Below are 23,364 nucleotides of genomic sequence, written 5' to 3'. Positions count from 1 at the left end.
ATTGTGCTTGGCGTAGTCGTTGACTTTGCAGAACGATGAGCACTGGTAGGTACGTCGAGAAATGCGAGACGTGACGAGAGAGATTCAGCGTCTGAATCCCGTGGCGAACACGTGGTCAATCGCACCGCAAGTGCTTGACGTGGGCAGTGATCAGTGGGAAGAGTGACAGCTTACAAGACGCACGTGGTAGACATCTTCCAAAAAGGCCGGTAACCACCGACTGGCCGGTTTTCGAATGTCGATGCTAAAATCTCGGGTGAAAACCAACGGTGTCGTCTTGTCCTGGCAGTTGTCGTAGCCAGGAAACAGAGCCTTTGGTGCGCGTATACTGAATGAAGCGCAGGTCTAGGAAGTCTTTAGTTTCTGTTTACGCTGATGCAAAAGGGAATCCCATAATAGTGCCAAAAATTGTAGGTAGTAGGTCGAATCAAATTCAACATAATTAAGACTAAGGAATAAGTTTAGTAAAGAGAGGTAAACTTCAACGTTATGTGTTTACTTGCTTTCCACGAATTTTACAAAATTTTACATCTTGTTTTTGCGCTGCAATAGGTAGCTAATGACCCACTTATCACGGCTGGCAACCTCATTTGCTCGAGCGCGCAACGGCTAATTATTAAATGCGAAGCATTTCTTAGCGAACCTCTAGCACTTTGAACGTTTCTATCTACGTATCTATCTATCTATCTATCTATCTAGCCGCCTACGTCTGGGTGCTCTCATGATCGCCTCTTTAATTTGGTGTAGACCAAAATTGGCGTGGGATGGTAAGAGGATTTGGCGAATATGACTGTCTGGTCATGACATGAATAACGTGAAAATCCTGTCGCGTACGTCGTTAAACCCTTTCCTCCAGACACGTGTGGCACATACCCGTTCACCATGGGTCCCGGTGTACGGGTATGCGCCACAGGTGATTGACAGTTTATATCTAACCAGGAACGGCGAGAACAGACATTGGTAACTTAAATGCGAGAGCGTTAATAAAAACCGACATCGGCAGCGTTGACCCGACAAATGGAAAGGTTGAAAATTGGGATCCCAGCAGGAATCGAACCCAAGCATTCTGCGTGGCAATCAGGTATTCTACCACAGAGCCACGCCATGGCTCTAAACTGCTTTGGAAAAACAGCCTATGCAGGCGTAATTTCGGTGCAACGTCAATTGTGGTTGCGGTGCTTGCTTTCTAATTTTACAAGCAAGCAATAAACACTACATGATGTTCCTACGATCTGTATACTCCTACGATACAGGCGTCATATCAGATTAACGTCCGTGGTTCCAGTGTTGACTCCGCTTTTATAGCATTCTAATAAACATTACATTTGTATTCTTATGATTCAGCGAGCTATTGGCCTCGAGGAGTTACGGAGTCGCCCTCTATCGGACGCGCCTCGATTGCGTGCTAGGCAGGATACCGCCGGCGCGCTCCCCATAGGTTTTGCTGTCGGCGCTCTACAAAAACACCTCGCGGAAGCCCTCCAGGGCATTTCTGTAAGTAGTTTCGAAATGAGCTGTGTTCTTTACTGTCAAGATAATCATTTTCGACGAACTGAAAGCACAAGATAGTCTACAGTCGCTGTCTCTTTGCAGAAAACCGAGCACCCGCTTCACGCTGTCACCGCGTTGGAGACCCCTGAACCGGCTTCTTGCGTGAAAGGTAGTCACTCGCTGAGTGCAAATTAAGTGAAATATCTCGTTAGAGTAGACTGCCTGTATAACCAAACGGAGCATAACAGAAAGAAGCCCCAAGCCAGCGATCGCACGGGTTCGCGACGACTGACGGTGCCTCTGCATGTATGAGCGTCTGCATGTATGTTCGTACTGATGGTTTCGCTTTTGCTACGAGCGCATTTTGGCACCGCGCTGTGAACTTTAGGCCGCAAAATATGAGAATTTGTGAGTAAACAAACAACTACTGTTGCGCGGACGCTATCAGAGCAGTTCAAAAACAATTTCCTTACAAATGCGGCTTCGGTGCGCATGGCAACTTTGTGATCTGCCGTCCCGACGATTCAGTGTTTTTTTTTTCTTTCTTTTTTGGTCTAAGTTCGGGTACGTTTCAATGTCATTTGACAAGTTGTTTCGCACTGCGTATTGATCGGTCTTCTCAGCGAGCAAATGCCGCTGCTTATGTTTCTTTATTCCGCGCATTCGTTTCGTTTGGTGCTCACACAAAACGTGAGCAAATGCGACGCCTTTTTTTAATGCTCCTTAATTATCGTTCCGTTTGCATTCCAGTGAACTTGCCACTCTCTGTCATCAACAAATTCATAGACCAAAGCTTCACCACTTGGAGATTGCTTGTGGAAGAAGAACCAGTCTACGAGACCGAGCATGTAGTAGCATGCGACGCCTAGGAAAAGAAAGAAAATACAGTAACGTTTGCGGACTTGTTCTGCAAACGTCGGCTGTGAACTAGGACCCACATGAACTTGAAATAGCGGTGAATAAAATAGAAGTTATTGCAGCAACCAACAGCCGCAAAACAGGATAGTAATTATTTGGCATGTACCCCAGCAATTTTGGCAGCAGTGTCGTGTCTAACGCCAACAGGGTGGCATCTTTCCCACGTAAATAAATGAGGCTCCAAGAAAATACATGGGGTTGGCCGGTGGGCCGATCACGGAGGCAATGCAAAATTTATGTAGCTTATGAAGCAATGCATGCCTCATCAAATAGGAAGGTTGCCCGTCGGCGTCCCGCGTCGGCGGCGTCAACACGAGTGATGCAAAAAATAATCGTCACGTGATGGTGTCACCATATGACGTCATCATGACGTCACAGATCGCCAAAATATGTAGCGTCATTATGACGTCACATAATGTGACGTCACATGATGACGTATTCACACGTCATGATCGCTTTGCATTGCCTCCGTGATCGGTCACGGAGGCCGTGCAAAACCGCGTTACGCGCAGAACGCTTTTGGAGGGGGGCGCGGGAGAATCAGTACATCGACTGACAAGACGAAGATGGCTTTCGCCTTCTAGTCATCTTTAACGAATGCATAAGGGACCCTGTGCGTTTTTTTAATTTAACGTATCTAAACAATGACTTGCGCATCTGCAGCCGATTTTGTGGAGGCTGAGCACGGGGCCGACGATCAAGAGGTCGCATTGGAGGGTTCTGAGATGGCATCGCACGTGGTAAAAGGTAGCGCTTTTACCATCCTGTGGCAGATAAGCATCATTTGCCGGCGGGAAGCGCGCGCGAGCCATCGTCTCAGTGCGCGCTGTCTGCTACTCACCGAACATCGCAGGCCCGAAGCAGTAACAAAAGTCTTCGTCGCGGAAGTGCTTGTTGCACACAAGACTCGTAGCGGATGGCTACTTGCCGGTTCTTAGCTTTACAACCCATGCTTCACGAATTGTTTCTTGTCCCGCGGTTACCAATGCAGGCTGACACTGGGCTTCTTTGCGTAAGCGCGGCACTGCGGCACCGAGCGGTAGAGCCCCATGTTCGTCGCCTTCGGAGGCAGCCACTCTATTACAATGGTTTCAATTGAGTAGAAAATGAGAGAAAACTCCCGAATTTGAGCAGACAGCAGCGCATGTGGGACTTGAAACTCGTTTTCAAAGCACGCGGCAGTGCGCCACAAGCAGCCGACGCGGCCGCTGAGACCACGTGATCCTGCCAAGCACGTCACGCCGACGGTGGCGCCGGCGTTTCCTGTGGTGGGCCTCGAGGCCAATATCGAAGCATTGCTCGACCCCGGATGGATACATTAATGAAAGTTACGTATGATATTCACATCAGCGCATCGTAACGTGCACTTAGTCCGCCAGAACGACGCAGTGTCTTCATTTCTTGCGAGGCTGGGCGATGGCCTCATGATGACTGAGAATGATGGCAGACTGACTGACCACCGCTTTGTAGACTAGACTAGTAGGCCACATACGCCCAGGTAGTCTACGAATACGACAAGCGCCCTACGTAGCACTATCCAGGCCTACCAGCCTCGATGGCCTATACCTCACCAACGCAAAAGATGGCTTCAGGTTCCGACATGTCGTCAGCTCTATCGACAGAAAATATGATGACGAAATGGCCGAGGCATCCACGAATTCCAACAACTGTACTATACCTCATACTTCATTACACATGGACCCCTCGTCACCGCGATCATGACCGGATCCGATAACAAGTCATGACCAGCTGCTCGTGCGCACTGATACCGGTGTTGATAAAACGTGCGTCTTTTCTTCATCTATGGGACAATTGTATAAGAATTTCATATCAGCTTACCGCTTCTGGTGTTGGAAATACTCACGTTGCCGTTGGCAGCGTTACCGAACTGTAAACAACTGATTACGGCGTCTCTCATAATCATATCTTGGTTTTGGGACGTTAAACCCCAGAAAAAAAAACTGATTATATAACACATATGCGGCTCTTCAACGTATATGTGTGCGCATAAAATTTATATAAATATTTAGCGTCATTTTGTAACGTTTCGCCAGTAAAAACAATTACGCCACGGTCACCTTCCCGCCGCGTGCTTCGCATAACATCGACTCCCACGGTACGTGGGATCTCCCGAATTTTTGGAGACGGTTTTATAGCGCCAAATCGCAGATTCGTTTTCAGATATTGCCGAGAGAGGTGGGACCCGGAATGGTTTTGTACTAAACATAGCTGGCTACGTGAGCGCCTCGTTGCCAGCACTTTTCAACGAAGGCTTCCTGGGCGCTGCTATGATATCCTCTGGGATGCTGTAAATATTCGTGACCCCCCAAAAATGCACTGCCGGGGCAAGAATTTCAGTCTTTGTACTCCTATGCAAGTCCATAAAGGAGATGCCCCCTCGTTCCGTTGAAAAGGTCTGCTAGCTGGAGAGAGCGCCCTCAAGGATTATGGCAGCCAACACAAACTCGTGATGCAGATGGCTGTTGGTTGTTTACATTAAAACAAAGTTGGTGTCGATGTCGTGAGGTGGGGCGTTTCGCGTGCAGTTGCGTGACAGGCACTTTAAAATTGATTTTAAATATGTTCTGGGCTACATTAGCCATTGATATTTTGTAGGTTATGCGTGTGTGTCCACACAATTCTATCCCACGGCCTATCTCGCCTTCGAAATTTCGTTTAGGTACTCCTTTATGCAATCTATAATCCGAAGGAAGTAAGGCGCATCTTGAATAGAGATTGTAAGTGTGGAGGCCACGTTAGATAAACGATTGTAATATCTCAGGAAGGGAGACCGACTCCAGCCGTCTCGACGAATGTAAGAAGAACTCTGTCATGAGTAAAGGGGCACGAGGCACGTGCCGAATGTTGGAAAGTGGCGATGGTGTGCGAGGCATGGAAAATTCCCCGATGGTGTGCACTCCTGCCACGTCCGCACATGCAGTTGGCCGGGGAAGGGCTCGTGGCACGCGAACCGAGCCGAGGTGCGAAACCCCAAGAGAAGAGACGGGCATTGTTCGGTGGAGTGCCGTACGAAGAAAGTGGAAGAAGGCAGCGTGGCACTCGTGGCGAGAGCACCAGGGGCCCGGAGCTGGAGGCAGCGGCATGGAGCAGCCGTCGACCTTGGCGGACACCGAGCGAGGCTCCCCGGACTTGCGGCGGCCTCATCGCAGGAGTTCCCGGTGCACCGGCAGCACTTCTCCTTCTGGGCTAGACGACGGCAACCCACACGACAGTCCCCGGAGCGCCACATCATCGGTTTGGCCAGGCGGCACGTTGAAGCGGAAGACGAAGATAGTTAGGTCTAACCTGCCAAGCTCGATGGCAATCGGGTTGCAGGCGACGAAGTCGAGCGGCTCGTCAGGAGGACGCTGATCACGGCAACCGCAGGGACGAAGCGAGAGCATCGTCGGCGAGAGCGACGCAACACGCACGACGAAGGATCGACTTCGACGCCGCTCCGACCGTACGACAAGTAAGGGGGCTCCATTTTGGACGTTACTGAGAGGCCAGTGTGGCCAGAGTGTTATGATAGCCAGAGATTCAGTTTAGTCTAAGAATTGTTTTGATGAATTTTTGTAATATGTATTTTTTCATTGTGTGAGTTTAGAGTGTGGTTTAGTTTGTTTTTCGCATTGTGTTTGATAAAGTCTGTTTGTCGTGCCACCAGCGTCTTCCGTCTCTCTCTGAATCCCATCCACATTGCAAGCAACCCCGAGATAACGCGACAAACTCCTTTATTGACTATGTACATGATTTATATATCAATGAATAAATGCGGCACCTGGGGATGCAAGAACAGAAGTGAAACCGAGACTGAATGCATCATACTCCCCCCTTATTTTTAGTGGTTACTTGTTAGTACATATTAGTAACAAAACTCCAAGTATGCACACTACTCATTTAGATATTACAGAGCACACACAATTTCAGACCGTTATCTAATAATTGGTCTGATAGTCTTGAAGCCAGGCCGGTGGCCGACGCCTTGGGGTCGGCCGCTCTGAATGTTGCACTGCTGAGGTTGGCTGCTGCGGTACTCCAGAAAATAGCGACTGCGTCCCAGAAAGCGGCTGCAGCACAGGAGGCTGCACTACGCCAGGGGACAGAGGCTGCGACACGGCAGGTTGCAGTATGCCCGAAGACGGCGGCTCCGGCACGGCTGGTTGCATTACGCCAGGAGACCGCGGCTGCAACATGACAGATTGTAGCCCGGCAGGCTGTGGCACCGGAACTGTAAACTGCGGCACAGGTAGCTGCGGCTGGTGACACACACCCCCCTCTAGAAACCTGGAAAGCTTGGAGGTATTCCACGTACGGCCGTCTTCAAGTCTGTAAGAAGCAGGTCCCTTCCTTTCCAACACGTTAATTGGTGAGGAGAAAGAGCACTCTCCCTTAAAGCGAACGAATGGTTTCTTGACACAAACAATGCAGCTATCCCTGGTTCCTTGGCAGCTCTCCTCTTGTCCGCGTACAACTTGCTGCTCTGCTGTTGACGCCGGACCCTACAACGTAGTCGCGCCGATTCCTTAGCTGGTTCTTCAGCAAAGACCGGTGCTGAGAAGCCAACGACATCCAGCCTGGTTCGGAGCATTCTACCATGCAGTGGAATTGCAGGAGGAACCCCAGTGGTTGCCTGTGGAGTAACCCTGTAAGTAGCAAGGTAGTCGGAGGGGCCGGAGGTTGTCGGAGGGGCTTGTCGGGGGGCTGGTCCTTCGGGGAGTGAAACTTGAATAAACTTTTTGAATGTCCGATTGAACCGTTCTATTTGTCCATTCGCCTGGCGGTAGAATACTGACGAATGCAAAAGACGGATGACCCTGTCTTCTCGAAACGTAATGAATTCACGCGAATTGAATTGAGGCCCATTGCCGTAAACGATTTCCTCGGGGTTAGCCTTCGCGGGCAAAAACACTTGTTAAAAGTTTTTCACTGTGCTCGTGGACACCTCACTACAAAAATACACCTCATACCGGAGGTATATACCTTGGATATATAGAACAAGGTGCACAAGAATACCTCCGGTATTCTTGTGCACCTTTTTCAATTTTTTTCATATTATTGTTATTCATTCGTCCTACTCAGTGTCTGCTGCTGTCCTTCCAAAGAGGGGCTGTCACCTGGTCAAGCTACACACTGCAGTGGCTTTTTGTGGCAGCTCCTATTTTTGCTAATTTGAAAGATAAATAAACGTTGAATCGAAAAAATATAGTTATAACAAGGCAGTCGGGCACTCTAGCGCGCGATTCGAAGTGGGCGTCTTCCACATCCTTGTGACGACAGCAAAGAGACAAGCGCCTGGTGGTCCGTTCGAATTTTGAAATGGCGACCCCAAAGGTACGTGTGCCGTCGCTCACATGCCCAAATCAAAGCCAGTGCTTCACGTTCACCGACCGAATACTTTCTTTCCACTGGGGACATGTACGAGATGCGAAAGCATTTTTTTTCACCCTTCGAAAGCTGCCGTCTGCTACGGCTGACCAGATAAATGCTCGTTTTTGTGAAGTAGGGCTCTCGTAGGCTCGACCAGTTGTGCTAAGCGTGGAGCAAATTTAGAATAGTATTCCACAAGGTTGGCACGGGAGTGTTAACTATGGAGTCAACCTTCTCTGGAAGTGGCGAGATACCACGTGCAGTGGCCTTGTGTCCTAGGAATGCGAGCTCTGGAACGTCAAAGACGCATTTGTTGTTAATTTCAGGCCTGCATCCTTGCTCTTCTACAGGGCTGCTTTCAAGTTCAAGAGGTGTTCTTCTGCAGTCTTGCCAAACACGGTCACATCATCTATGTAGAACAAACCACCAGGGCAACGGTCAAGGATTACTGCCATCATCTTCTGAAATGCCGCTGGGGCAGAAGCTCCCAAAGCATACTCTCTGGAAACGGAAACGTCCATCGTGAGTGATAGAGGCTGTACAGGTCCCTGCTGTCAGGGTGCAAGAGAACCTGATGGTAAGCGGAAGCCAAGTTGAGTTTTGAGAAGTGTGTAGCGCCTACCAAAGCATGGAGAAGCTCTTCTGTGTGCGGTAACGGGAAACCATCTGGAACAATAGCCTTGTTCGGCGCTCGAAAATCTACACAGATCCTGATGCTGCCATCTTTCTCGTCAGCAACAACAATGGGGGACACCCATTCAGAAGCACCAATGCGCTCGATGATGTCAAGGCTCAGTAACCTTTGAAGCTCATTTGACACTGGCGCAAGCTTGGAAGTTACAGGCTGCACGCCCTGACGCATCTTGACACGATGCGTGAACCCCTTAGCAAGGCCCAAGTTGGGATTGAAAAGCGAAGCGAACTCGCTTGCCAAGGCTGGCGGAAGGCTGCGTGCTGGACAGTGTGGAAATGGAACGAGGTACCGGGTCATTGGTGTCAGCGGAGCAACAGACGTATGTAAGCATTTGAGAGCAGAACCCTCAATGCGAAGACGTAAGGCTTTAATGCCGTCAAGGCTGATAAGACAAATTCCTCGGCGAACAACATAAAAACATGGTGCCGCGGTGCGCCATTTAAACTCTGCGTCTGCCTTGAAACAACCTAGCACGCAAATGGGACGTTGGGAGTATTCAGAGTGACGTGCGGCGCAGGCAGAAGAGAAATGCTCTGAAAATGTCGACGGAATTCTCGCTCTGACAAAATTGAGACAGACGACCCTGAATCAACAAGAAGTGCAAACCGGATGTTCGCAACCAGCGCTTCTATGCGAATTCCCCTACGAGCGGGACGTTGCACAGTCAAGCACCTCGGGCCATCTCACCCCTGAAGAAGAAGCCGGTCAGGCTTCGAAACGTCGGGTTCTTTAAAATAAACCTTCTGGTTGGAGATTTCTCTTTTTGCCTTAAGACTTGCTCAGCACTGCTACACGACGAAACATCGTCATCACATTCAACTTCAAGGACCCTGCCTTGCACTTGAATTCCTTTGCGGTTGCGTACATTCTGAAAGTGCCCTTACGACCGCAAAACAAAACTTTTCCCATGCGCTGGGCACTGCGAATCTGATGCGAAGTGGTCCCGCGAGCCGTATCGGAAACACAGCGGCGACGCAGAGCGCCTACTGTGTTCTCGATTCCGCTCAGGGGAGCGTTCCGCTGCGGCGCACGTGAGCCGCTCACGCTCTTCGTTAACTTCTGCTGAAAGTGGGCTGCCGGCTGTGAATTGCACTTTTAAGGCGAACGCCTTTAATGCCTCATACCCGCGGAGTCCGTCCATGCCCTGGAACGGTGCCAACTGTGGCCTCTCTCCTCGCACTCTCTCATCAATTACGGGATGGCACAGCGGCGCACAGCAGCAGATGCATGTTGCTTCTTCCAACGCGCGTTGCGCAACTGCTGCGCAACGCGGCGGCGTCGTCCGTCCGTTCGTCAACGCGCAACAGTTGCGCGTTTCGCAAGCGCAACGCAGCGGCGTCGTCTAGGAGCAGCGTCCGTCCGTGTCCCCTCACACTCTCTCAGCAATCATGTGATGGCACGCGCGGCAACGCTCCTTCGTCAGACGTCTCGTTGCAGCAGTCGTGCTAGTCAGATGGCTCCCAAGCGACCCGGTGATGATTCCACGGCAAACGGTTCGGAGAAGCGCCCCAAGAATCTGAATTCCCCCGATACCATGGCATAGTTAGTAGAATGGCCACAGGTTTTCGCCGAGCACAGTTTGGAATTTACAAAGTGCCCTTCAATTTTGCCATGAATGCGAGGGTTGCGTACGATGATGTTGCAATGAAACTGGCTTGACCGAAGGAGAGAATTCCTTTAGCTCTTCAGGTGCTTGCTCAAACTAAAGCGCAACTCGCACCGAACTCTCGAACGAAAGTGAGGGACCCTCAAGCAAAAACCGCTCACGTACGCGGTTGGAAGCTATGCCGGCAACGAAGTGATCTCGCAGAGCATCATCTTGCGAAATGAACGAACAGTGTGACACTAGCTCCCACAGGTCGGCAACAAAGTAATGAACGTACTCGCCTAAGTGTTGACGGCGGCGATAAAAACGATGGCGCTCGACGACAAAACTTTGACGACGTCGAAAACTAGTGCCGTAATGCAACGAGTGCAGTGTCGTATTGGTCAGAAGTGGCCGCGGCAGACTTATCACCTTCTTTATCGGCGAGTGCTGCGGCGCTGTATCCTGCAAGTAAGGTCCGATAAATACGCTCGCCCTCCGCCACCAAACAATGCTAAATGAATGCTAAAGGTTTCCAGAGAGTATGCTTTGGGTTAGCTTCTGCCCCAGCGGCATTTCAGAAGATGATGACAGTAATCCTTGGCAGTTGCCCTAGTGTGTTGTTCTATATTGATGATGTGATCGCCTTTGGCAAGACTGCAGAAGAACACCTCTTGAACTTGAAAACAGCCCTGCAGAAGATCAAGGATGCAGGCCTGAAATAGAACAACAGATGCGTCTTTGACGTTCCAGAGCTCGCATTCCTAGGGCACAAGGTCACTGCACGTGGTATCTCGCCACTTCCAGAGAAGGTTGACTCCATAGTTAACACTCCCGTGCCAACTGATGTTACTGCCCTCCGCTCAGTTTGGGGCTTGTAGAATACTATTCGAAATTTGTTCCACGCTTAGCACAAGTGTTCGAGCCTACGAGAGCCATACTTCGCAAAAACGAGCCATTTATCTGGTCAGCCGAATTAGACGGCAGCTTTGCAAGGGTGAAAAAAATGCTTTCGCATCCAGGGGCTCCGGAAGTATATCTGATGTGTGGGGGCGAAGTCTGTGGGCTGTGTGGGCTGTGATATATTTCACAGCCCACAGATATAATATATATATGAGGCGTTTTTTTTTCGAAATGGGTCAAATTCATCCAAAGAGAATTTGAGAAAACGGCAAAAATTTGCTATGCAAACTAAATACAACGCTGTCAAAGCTATTCTTTGATATGTTTTACATTTCGGCTAGGGGAAGTTTCTGGCCACAATCAATTAAAAAATATGCAGCGGATTTCATCATTATTAGCATGATAACTTTGGATTTGGCTCATTTCGAATTGAGACATGGAATTCAATGCGGTATTCTTGAAAAAACTTTATTGAAATTCGGGCAGTGGCACATTCTTGCTTCGTCGGCGTCGACATTGCTTCTGTTCACGATGTCGTCGACGTCTCGGGACCGATATCTCGCCGATCTCTTCACTTCCACCAGAATCCATGATAATCCAGCTCCGAAAGGGCAAAAAAAAAAAACTTGCACAAACACCCAGAAAACAGGCAGAGTAGTCAGGCTAGGCGGGAAATCACACGGAGGCTTCCACGTTCGCCGAATCACGTGATCGACGAAGCGCTCTACTACCGGCATACTGGATTTGACTCATTTCGATCCATACAGCGCATGGATCTGGCTCAATTTCGTTTTGAAACGGGATCTGTGAGCACACGTAGCTGTTGGTATTTGACTCATTTCGTTGCGATCTCTTTTAGAGGAAAGTTGAGAGAATGTACTTGCCAATGGAGCAATATTTGAGCTAGTTTCGGTTTCTGGATTTAGCCCATTTCGAGAAAAAAACGCCACATATAGATATATATATATATATATATATATATATATATATATATATATATATATATATATATATATATATATATACATATATATATATATATATATATATATATATATATTCTAGAAAAGCCTTGGAACATAGTAATGGGTTGCTCTCTACATACGTACGTACGTACATACACAAATAAGACATATTAAACACCATGCGCAAAATTAAAAACGTGCACTTTTCGATCTACTTCGGGTCACACATAAGAATTTTTCTATCTACTGAATGGTGAGCCATAATGTCGAGCCAAATGTGGCTGTCCGTTGAGTTGTCCTGTCAACAAACTCGTTTATAATATCGTCTAACACCACTTCCGAGGTCCTGCCCTTGTGGACATGGAAAAGTAGAAGATGCGTTAGTCTGCTTTGTGTCATGCGGCTGCGGAGGTGCGTTTTGATTCGACGTAAAGCACTGAATGAGCGCTCCCCTGAGGCTGCGGATGCCGGAATGTACAGTAAAAGCTGGAAGTACCTAATAACTTCTTCAAATACTTCCTGCACCCCCTCCGACGGACATCAATGATGCATTCTACTGTAACTGTGTCCATTTCGGACAGAAGAGGTGACAAGACCATAAACTGTGCTGAAAGTCTAGATAGGCAACATCGTCAGCGTGCCTACCCAATTTTTTTCTCAACTCATCTGCTGTATATTCCTGACCCCTGGCAGCATTAGTCAACGTGAGCTCCAGATTAACCAGCGTGTCCATACCAGGCTGCTTGAACTGACGGTGTGTTTCACTCGTTATCCGATCAGTAGCCGCGAAAAACTCCTTCCTCATTGCTGTTTTGGAGTCAAGTGTAGCAGGCTCAGACGGCTTCTCTGTGAACTCAAACCTTTTTGTAGGCCTTGTCACCTAAGGCTCCTTCAGTCCGATCTGCGTGGCAGTTGACTGAGTTTGTTGCCACAGTTCGGCAAGCTCCTTTTTCTGAGCGTAGGCGGGAGATCACGTCACCTAATGCCTCGACAGCTTCCTTTGCGTCAGCTACGCGAAGAGCTGGGCGTTGGAGCGCCTTTGCAACTTCTTTGCATGGACCAGACATCGCTATTGAAATGTCAATTCCTAATATCGTCTCGAATTTTTTCATGGCTTTTGAACATCCTTGCAAGGCAGCCTTGCAACTTTCCGTCGTAGAGCGCGGTGTCTTCGTTAACTCATTTAGAGTTTCTTGCACTCTGCTACAGTTTTCGCGAAACCTCCTCCATGACTGTACCCTGACCGTCCACCTGGTTTGGCAAAGGGGCAGCAGAATGCTCGGGCTCGAGCCAACATGCTCTGGTATTTCGTGACGCGGAGGGCTGACTACACCGACGAAGACGCTCCGCCTCTTATATGAATTCAATATTAAATGTGAGATGTCTTTCACGATGCTTAGGGCATCGTTAATTACGTCGCAGCTTTTGCTGACTTCCTGCAAGGCTAAGTCTAAGGAATGGTTACTGTAGTGAACGTAAAGTGATCTGTGCGTCGCAAATTCTTTTTTGCACTCCGTTGAAACGGCCGGACATATTTGCAGCTCCATCAAAACAATGTGAGCTCAACTTTTGCAATTCAAGACCGATACGCAATTTCATATCTTTCAGGGTGATGTGTAATGTTTCGCCCCTACTGTCGGGTGCGCTGTAGAGGCCGAGGAACTCTTCTCGAGCAGTCAGCGTCGAGCGGTCTACCCATCGCACACATAATGTGAACTGCTGTTGCCCTGTGATGTCCGTAGTCCCGGCCATCAGCAATTATACGAAAGAACGGGCTTGATCTCACGTCGTTTACGTTGTTGCGCTGTACATTGTGTGCCATAATCTCTTATTTCGGTTTGCACATCAGTGCTCAGCCATTTGTCCCTCTTCGTAAGCCATCTTTTGAGAGCTGGAACGTCGTTCGATCGCTATTCTAAAATATCTATTAAGTTGCCGTCCTCTTTAGTGTGCCCCTGTATCGCTTGACCTGAGCGACAGAAATAACGGATCGAGCTGACTATGACGCGAAGCGCTATCATGGATTCCTTCTGTTGCTTCTCGTTCTGCGCAAAAGCTGCACAATCCGAATTCCTGTTGCTCTGGAGAGGCTGCGGTTTAGAGCATCTACATGAAATTGACTTTTCTCATGGCGTTTCAGCCTCTCGGTACCTTTTTTCCAGTTGTTGAAGTCTGTCTTCATAAATGATAACTCCATAACTCGCGTATTATCTCCAACGTCTTTACTTAAAGGGACACTAAAGAGAAACAATGAATTGGTTTAGATTGATAAAGTGTGCTCAGAGAACTCTTGTGTAGTTTATTTCCCCACCATAGGTTTGCTATTAGAGGAGAAAACCAAGTTCAAAGTTTCATTTTTAAATTTCGCGCCGAACTTTGTAATTCGTGACATAAAAGACTTCATAGAGCATTTAACGTATTTTGGCGCCACTGGCTCGACGAAATTTCCACAAACTCGTTATGTCAAGTCTCTGGCCCCCTCAGAGGACAGTGTACTTCGATTTAACCGATTAGGAACTACGGAGGCCCAAGCAGGCGCCGTCAAAAATATGTGACGTCACGGCAAATGGTGCGGGAATTCCAAGGTGGCGTCGCCACCTGTATTTTCTTTTTGTGCGTTTTCTCGCTTATTAAGCGTCTTGGCGCAGAAAGCGTGGTGTCTTTGGTATCGTGGAAGACTACTTTACTAATGCGACAAAAATCGTTTTGCTCTTTAGTGTCCCTTTAAGGCCTCACGGCACTCGTAGCAGAAAACTATATCACGCTCAAAGTCGTAAGAAAGCCATGAAAACCTCTCGAACCGCTCGTGGTGGCATGATCGTCTCTGTTTTTCGGAAATTTGTAGCTTTTCTTTGGCACAGCTCGCAAACACGGCATATCTTCATCACAATGTCTGCCGCGCACGTGTTTGCAGCAAGCTAGCACTTACGAGAATGCAAATTTGTCTGCGAACTTGTAACGCAAATGTTAATTCGGAGAGCAACAGTGAGTTCACACATGGCACCCCCCCCCTGCAGTAATGACGACCACACTACCATGTCTTTTAAAAAATTCTTCGAGAACGTCATGCCTCATCATCCTCCCCCATCCTACGCACGCTAATCAGGGAACTTGTCTGTGAACGAGTTTCAGTTTTGAAAGAAAAGTAAGCAATAAATCTTGCATTAAAGCTTATACTTAGATTTTTTTTTTTCACATCGTCTATTCATCCCGACGTCGCTCACCGCATGTTTGAAGGGTGACACACCTGATGAGTTGACGAAGAGCATCTCGATTGCAAATCTTCAGCAACAAGACCATGGGCCACGTTTTCTCTTTCCGATTTTTACTGCGGTCATTATGTGTGGAGGAACCAAGGTGGTTTGGGCCAAAGCGGAAGTAAACTGACATTTCAAGCTTTTAAGCGATAAGTTCCGTGGCGAAGCCAGTTGGAGATTTGGGGGTTAAACACCTGCCCCCCCCCCTTTTTTATTTTTAATTATCGCATTTTGTATGTGTGTATATATACGCGCACACACACATACAAACACACGCAAAAACGTAAAGGGAGGTCAGACCCCCCAGGAAAAACGTTTCTGGCTACGCCCATGAATAGGGTGACGGTTCGTGGCGCTTAGGCGCCACGAACCCTGCAAGGATTCTCTATTCTACAGCGCTATTCTATTGGCTCTCTATTTTACAGCCCTGCAAGGGCTGTAGAATAGAGCGCCAGGTTTTGTCTTCGATAACCCCTTCAGCACGGAAGATACGTTGAACCAGACGAAAATAGGCAGTGCGCTTTACGCAGAAAAAGCACCGACAAATAGAGTGTCACAAGTCAGAAGCTTCCAGATGTTTCGTTCGCTGAAGGAAGGGAGTCTCTAGCCTCACGAGTGGTACAAGGGAAGAAGGTGAGAAAAGGAGGGGGGGGTCGGTGCAGCTGTAAGTGTGGGGGCATGCCCCCACTAATTTCGAACCTGTGGGGGCGACGGCCCCCACTGCCCCCCCGGTTCCGGAGCCCCTGTTCGCATCTCGTACACTGTCCCCAGTGGAAAGAAAGTATTCGGTCGGTGAACGTGAAGCACTGGCTTGTATTTGGGCATGTGAGCGACGGCACACGTACCTTTGGGGTCGCCATCTCAAAATTCGAACAGACCACCAGGCGCTTGTCTCTTTGCTGTCGTCACAAGGATGTGGAAGACGCCCACTTCGAATCGCACGCTGGAGTGCCCGACTGCTTTGTTATAACTATATTTTTTCGATTCAACGTTTATTTATCTTTCAAAGTAGGAAAGATAGGAGCTGCCACAAAAAGCTACTTCAGTGTGTAGCTTTACGAGGTGACATCCCCTCTTTGGAAGGACAGCAGCAGGCAGTGAATAGGACAAATGAATAACTATAATATGAAACAGATTGAACAAGGTGCACAAGAATTAATGATACACGTTAGCAGAAAAACTGCAGAACATTGGTATAACACGATATAACAAAGAAAAACTTTGATGTGAAAACAGTTTTAGCTATATAGGTGAAAACAGCAGTAAAAATTGACAACTGCGAAATAAGGCAACATATATACGCCCATTGCGAACATTAAAAGGATTTGTACAAATGAAGTGTCGAATAATATGAGCAATGCTTCTAGCTATTTATATGCACATGTCACGAAGCTATTTTAATGTTAAGTTTGCAATATGAACGCCATTTTGTTTGCCGCAACTGGTTTAACAGTGATGGTAGCTGGTAACGGAGCATTTGCTTCCCATAGTTTGTGCGACATCTTACCACTCCCCACTCCTCTGCGTTACGAGTATTGTATACAACTGAATTTGTTTTAAGATTGGCTAAGTTTTGCAAGGGGTTGTCCTGGTTTTTTGTGCATAGTTTGTAATAACGGGAAGTCCTGTTTTCGTCTAGTGATGGAATTCTTACGATGCGTAATTTGGCAAACAATTCAACTGTATGTGACAGTTGAACTTCACTGTTGAATAGTGCAAGGGGTCCACAAACACTGTAGCAGATGCATTTTCTCGGCTGCCAGCACCTACCTCAGAAGCAGGGCTTCGAAAGGAGGAAGAAAAGTTCAGGCAGCTCGATGATGGTTTTCTAGAAACCGTCGTCATTTGTGCTGAGTTCCTGGCCGCCACACAAGTCCTTACCAGAAGAGATGGAACCGTTCTACCTTCTTAGAGAGGAACTCTCTGTTGTTGATGATCTTCTACCGCGTACAGAGCGCCTCGTTGTTCCGTCCTCCCTCACTGCTCAGTCATCGCCACCGCACACGAGACACATCCTGGTATCACGCGCACTAAGGCGCAACTTCGTGAGCGGTTCTGGTGGCCACGAATGATCAAGGAAGTGGAAACAATTCGATGTTTAGTGAAGACGAAAGAACATAGTTAAGACCTAAAAGTCATGACAATGGCAACTATAACTACATGCTCGCTCATTTAAGTGCTTGCGCGTGAACCTAAATTTCGACACTTTGTTGGCTTCGTAACTCCGATCTCACAAAAATAATGCAATATATGTTTTTTTTTGCGGATTAAGTTAGAGCATACACTGGGCTTTAATTCTGGGGAGTCTAAAGAAAGTCGAAGGTGGCTTTTTTTTAAATTGCATTTCAAAGTATTTCATATCTAGAGACATGCCTTCACTTATGCATTTTTGGTTTGCGTTTGGCACCATTCTCGTCAATCATACTTTACACATTTGTTAAACTAATGTGTGTAAACACTCTGGGATATTCTGAGTATTATCGACGCGAAGCGAAAAACTGTGAAACTAGAGCATTATTGAGCAATCTGTCGTATTTGCGATATCTTTTTCCTAAAATAAGGGCAACAAAACTGCAAGATAACAATATTTGGTAAACACACGTTACTCGTAGTATGCCAAGAAAAATTTTGAGACTCACAGCTACAATACTTATTTTCTAGGACCTCGTTAAAATCTTATTTTCGCGCGCAATTCGCAAAAAGCAGTTCTGCTGAGTCGAGACTTCCGACTTTTTGAAATAAGACTGAAAATGGTTTCGTGGCCCTGGGGACTCGAACAGCAAAATATATTTCTTAACGTTGGTGCATGTCCGCGGACATGCACCAACGTTATTATCTCTGTAACAGCTTACTATACCCCCAGTCCTTGCCTGGTATTTTGCCTACTTCTTGCTCGACTGTTGGGGCTATATTTGTTATTTGTTTGTTTTTTAAATGAGAGCTGCCAAACTTTGATTCTATGCTCGCATTTCCAGTTTTATATGCCATTTGTAAAGCTATATCTATATACGTTTACAGTCACAACCCAAGCTGTTAATCATAGGGCTGGGCATGAACGCATGAACCTTAGATACTTTTTGGGTATCTTGCATTTGTATCGCGATACGTCTCGCAACACGTGTATCAGTATATGTATTCCCGATGCATGAAGTAATGTATCATGTATCTTAAGGTACAAGATACTGCTATCGCAACATCACTGTGCGAAACAACAAACGTTGGATGAACTCCACTTCTCATGCTGGTACTGCTGCCACTAAACTACCTGAATAAAATCAAATGCAGCGACATACTTTTATCTAAGTTGCGCCAGAGTCATCCAGCGAGGGCAGGCTACCAGTCTGCCCGTCCCTATTGGTGGAGCAGAGTCACGTGTTGGCGGTAACGCCATCTCGACAAAAACAAGCGCGAACGTCATCGCCCACGCAGCCGACCTTATCCTTTCGTTTTCTCAATCTTTTTTTTTCTTTTTAGTTGTGTCGGCGCCAGGACACGTGCTCGTAGCCACTGTACTGTGCTGCGTAATCCAATGCATGTGGCGTTCGCGCAAATTTTGATGCCGCCATAGTGTCGTTATCGAAGATTTGTTGCGTGGTGCTTTGTTGCCAAGTCTGAAGAATGCAAGAATGGCGTTGCGTTGCATCTCTTGGCTCATACACGTCAGCGACTTCAGGGATATCGTGGATGTAAGTTTCACTTACATGCCATGAAATTGACTTACATGCAAATAACATTCTAAGAACTATCGCACCACCGGTGCTGATGCTCGATGTAATAGAACAAGCATTTGCCTTACAGACGATATATTGTGACGCAACGGTTAGCGCGACCTTTATTAGGCCCCGAAGGCACGGTGAAGCGACCACCCCTGAGGCGCAGATCACAATCAAGCCGAGTTCCCACTACAGATGAAGACGACGAACAACCATGATGATGAACATGTATGAGGAGGGCAGATGTGTCTAATGAATGCCCACACTAACTTGCCCACACTAACCATCAGGATGGTAGATATGGCTGTAGAGGACGCAGTTTCGAGCTTGAATTGCGTCAGCTGTCGACGAAGACGTGCGTTAGGGGGCCGCGAAGTCCCGTCAAGGCGGTCCATGAGGCGGCCACAGTAAGGATCAGCGCGTTGGTGAGATAACAATGAACCACACTCGTTCAAAGAAGTTGGGCCCATAGTAGCTAAGGATGAAACGTGTGGAGAAGGGACGGCCGAGAACTCGTCGCGTGCGGTAGTGGTGGTGCCGTTATATGGTTCCGAAGGAAGCGGGCAGCGTGAAAGCGCGTCGGCGTCTTGGTGTTTTTTCCCGACTTGTACGTAATACTGAAGTCATACTCTTGCAAACGAAGAATCTAGCGACCAAGGCTGCCAGATAAGTTCTTGAGTGTCGAGAGCCAGCACAAGGCGTGATGGTCTGTAACCACAGCAGAGTGGCGGCCGTGAAGGTAAGGTCGAAACTTCTGTAGAGATCAAACGACGGCTAGGCACTCCTGCTCGGTGATGGTATAATTATTTTCTGCAGGTGTCAGTACACGGCTGGCGAATGAGACGACCCTCTCGCGTGAAGACTTGTCTCGCTGTAGCAGAATACCACCAATGCCATGACCACTAGCGTCCGTATGCAGGAGTGTAGGTGCGGTTTCATCGAAATGACAAAGGACTGGTTCGGACGTGAGGGCACACTTCAGATGGACAAACGCCGATTCACATTCAGGAGACCACACAAAGGGAACGCCGGAGCCGAGCAACTTGTGCAAAGGCGAAGCGATTGAGGCGAAGTCTCGAATGAATCGGCGAAAATAGGAAGCGAGGCCGAGGAAACTGCACAAATCTTTGGCTTTTTTCAGGACGCGGGAAGTGCTGGACAGCGGAAACCTTGTCTTGATCAGGACGAATGCCGTCCTTGCTTACGATGTGACTAAGACTTTAATTGTCTTGCTCGCGCAACGGCACTTATTGGTGTTCAGCTGAAGGCCTGCGTTGGCAAGACACGTAAGAACTTCGTCCAGACGTTGCAAGTGCTGATGGAATGTTGACGAGAAAATAACGATATCGTCCAAATAGCACAAGCAAGTTTTCCACTTCAGGCCTCGCAAAACGGTGTCAATCATGCGTCCGTCTCGATCCGATGCGTGATAATGGACGTTTGTCCCAAAGAGGAGGAATGGGCATCAAACGATGTTGCATGCTTTTGTAGCAAGGCAAGCAACTCATCTGACTGCGATGATGTCAGGTCGGGACTGATAGTCGCAGCGAAAGCAGACATGCATGGGGAACGTTCAACAGAAGGAGGGTCAGAGGACGCCGGCACGAGCGGAACAACAGAGAGAGGCTGGGATTCCGCGACACAAGCCATTGTGGTGCCTTTAGGGATGAGAATTTTCTCGGACGTCTGGTTTGTAGCGTAGAGAAGTCCGCAGCCATCGTGGAACCGCACTAGCCCTGAAGCAAAGGCTATACCTCTTGCGAGACAGCGTGCAGACGGCAAGACAAGCACGTCACCATAATCGATCACGTCAGACACGATGGTAACTATTCGTTGATGACCAGGTGGTATACCTCGGTATCCTCCACAGTGAGCAAGCGAAGTGGCTTGTCATCCACATATAGGGCATAGTCGGTTTCCATCATGTGAACAACACGTTCTCGACAGCAGATGGAAGCTAGCATTTGCCGTAGACAGAAAATCCCACCCTAATATAAGCTGGTGGGCACACGAACTCAGCACGGCAAACTGTACGTAATGGAGAAGTCCATCAATGAAAACACGAGCGTTGCACATGGCGAAAGGTCGAATGGCGTCCCCTTGAGTAGCGAACAATGTAGGTCCATCATGAGGGGTCGTGACTTTCCGGAGACGGGAACACAAAGAGCGATCAATAACCGATAAACAAGCACCAGTGTCTATCAAAGCGTCCACGTATAAACCTTCTACTAAAACAGATACCATATTACATGGACGCACTGGAGGAATTTCTGTCTTGTCGTTCAATGCAGCTTTTCCTCCAAAAGCTGTATAGGTTGGTTTTCTGGGCGATGGTCGGTGAACTGCGAGACAGGTTGCAGTGGTGACGTAGAGCGGCGAAAGGGCGACGGTGAGCGGCGTCTAGTGGGGCGGTAAGTTGGCGCCGTCTCGGATGTTGCACTTGGGGATGGAGAGCGACGTGGCGGCGGAACGTAAGGACGGCGTTGAAGCGTGGCCCCGGCGGCACCATCACCCCGTTCGTCGAATGCACGGAACTCGTCCTGCTGACGTTTACGACAAAACCGTGCAATGTGGCCACGATACCCGCAGTAATAGCCGACCGGACGAGGCGATCGCCATGGTGGCTGGAAGGGCTGGCTAGGCGCACTCGGTGTAACCGAAGCCAGGTGGACCGGCATCGAGTGTGCAGACATCGATTGCATGACGCCTGGTGAATTAGCGACGACTTGTGCGTACGTTGGCTGGAGTCGAGGGGTCAGAGAGTCCACATACGCTGGAGCGGCCATGGACGCCAATTCCTCTTTGATCGCGTCGCGCAAAAGAGTGCTGGAGGCGTGAGGTGAACTCGGGGTCGCTGATAGGCCTAGAGATTGCAGCTCTTCCCGTATAATCGCGCGGATCATAGCACGCAACGAGGCATCGGTGGTGGCGCTGTTGTCAGGGCTGTCCGGCGGCAACCGCTGGGACTCGAGTTCCTCTAGGCGTTGGCATGTGGCAACAACGTCGGCGACTGTGGTCGGGTTCTGTATGGCCAATGCATTGAAGGCGATAGTGCCGATGCCTTTAGGTGGCGAACCCTCTCCGATTCGGTCATGGAGGTGTTGAAACGGCGACAAAGAGCAAGCACATCCTCAATGTATGAGGTGTAGGATTCGCCAAGTTGTTGCTTGCGAGCGTCCAAGGTCTTCTTTGCGTGGGGAGAAGGAACTGCCGGAGTACCGAAAATTTGGCGAAGCTGTTGCTTGAAATGGGTCCAGTCCGTGAAATCAATTTCGTGATTGAAGTACCACGTTTTCGCTACGTACATGAGGTAGAAAGAAACACGGCGAAGCTTGGCCGGATCATCCCAGTTGTTTGTTGAAATCACTCGGTCGTAGTGGTCCAACCAATCCTCCACATTTTCACCTCGAAGTCCGGCGAACATGGGGGGATCACGCTGGTGGCCGCTGATAATCCAGGGTGGATAGGCCGCGGTAGTCGGGGCCGTGGAGGTAGATGCAGGTGCGCCGGTTCGCTCGTCCTGAGGCATGGCATGGTACCGGACACCTGGTACAGACGGCGACCTGAGCGGAGCTCCAGGAGGTAGAGCAGGTTGGGAGAGGCAGGAACATCGGTGAGCAGCCTCCACCACTTGTGACGCAACGGTTAGCGCGACCTTTATTAGGCCCCGAAGGCACGGTGAAGCGACCACCCCCGAGGCACAGATCACAATTAAGCTGAGTTCTCACTGCAGATGAAGACGACGAACACCCATGATGATGAACATGTATGAGGAGGGTAGATGGGTCTAATGAATGCCCACAATATATATATATATATATATATATATTGTGATGAACAAGACGCGCCGCCGGTCAGCAGTATCGCGAACGCTCGCCGCGCGCTGCTGGTCGCTGGCATCTTTCTGGACGGTGCTCTGCCCCGACTCGCTGTGTTTGTTCAAAGCGTCACCACAGGAACGCAACGCCAATAAACCTCGTCTCAATTGGTGGAGGGTGCTGAGGGTCCCCGTCAACTGAACCTGGAGCTGCGAAGCAGAACACTTCCGCCCGTCATGACAACCAACGTCGAGCAACCGGTCCCGTCCGCCCAGTCCGGCAGCGGCAGCGGAGTTCCTCGTCTGAGGGACCCCAAGGTTTTCAGTGGTGCCGATGAGACCGACGTAGAAGACTGGTTCACTAACTACGAACTGGTGAGCGCGCACAACAAGTGGGATGACGCCGACAAGTTGACCCATGTCGTATTTTATCTCACTGACGTTGCCGAAATGTGGTATCACAACCACAAAAGCGACATCCCGACATGGTCAGTATTCAAGACGTCTTTCGCTGAAGTGTTTGGCCGACCCGCTGTCCGCAAATTTCGCGCCGAACAACGCTTGCGCACTCGAGCACAGAAGACGGCCGAAACGTTCACGAGTTACATTGAAGACATCATCGATCTCTGTAACCGTGTCAACGCCGCCATG

This window comes from Rhipicephalus sanguineus, chromosome 2 (genome assembly GCF_013339695.2).
Source record: "Rhipicephalus sanguineus isolate Rsan-2018 chromosome 2, BIME_Rsan_1.4, whole genome shotgun sequence".
Classification (NCBI taxonomy): Eukaryota; Metazoa; Arthropoda; class Arachnida; order Ixodida; family Ixodidae; genus Rhipicephalus; species Rhipicephalus sanguineus.
Note: the sequence above shows the minus strand (reverse complement) of the source record.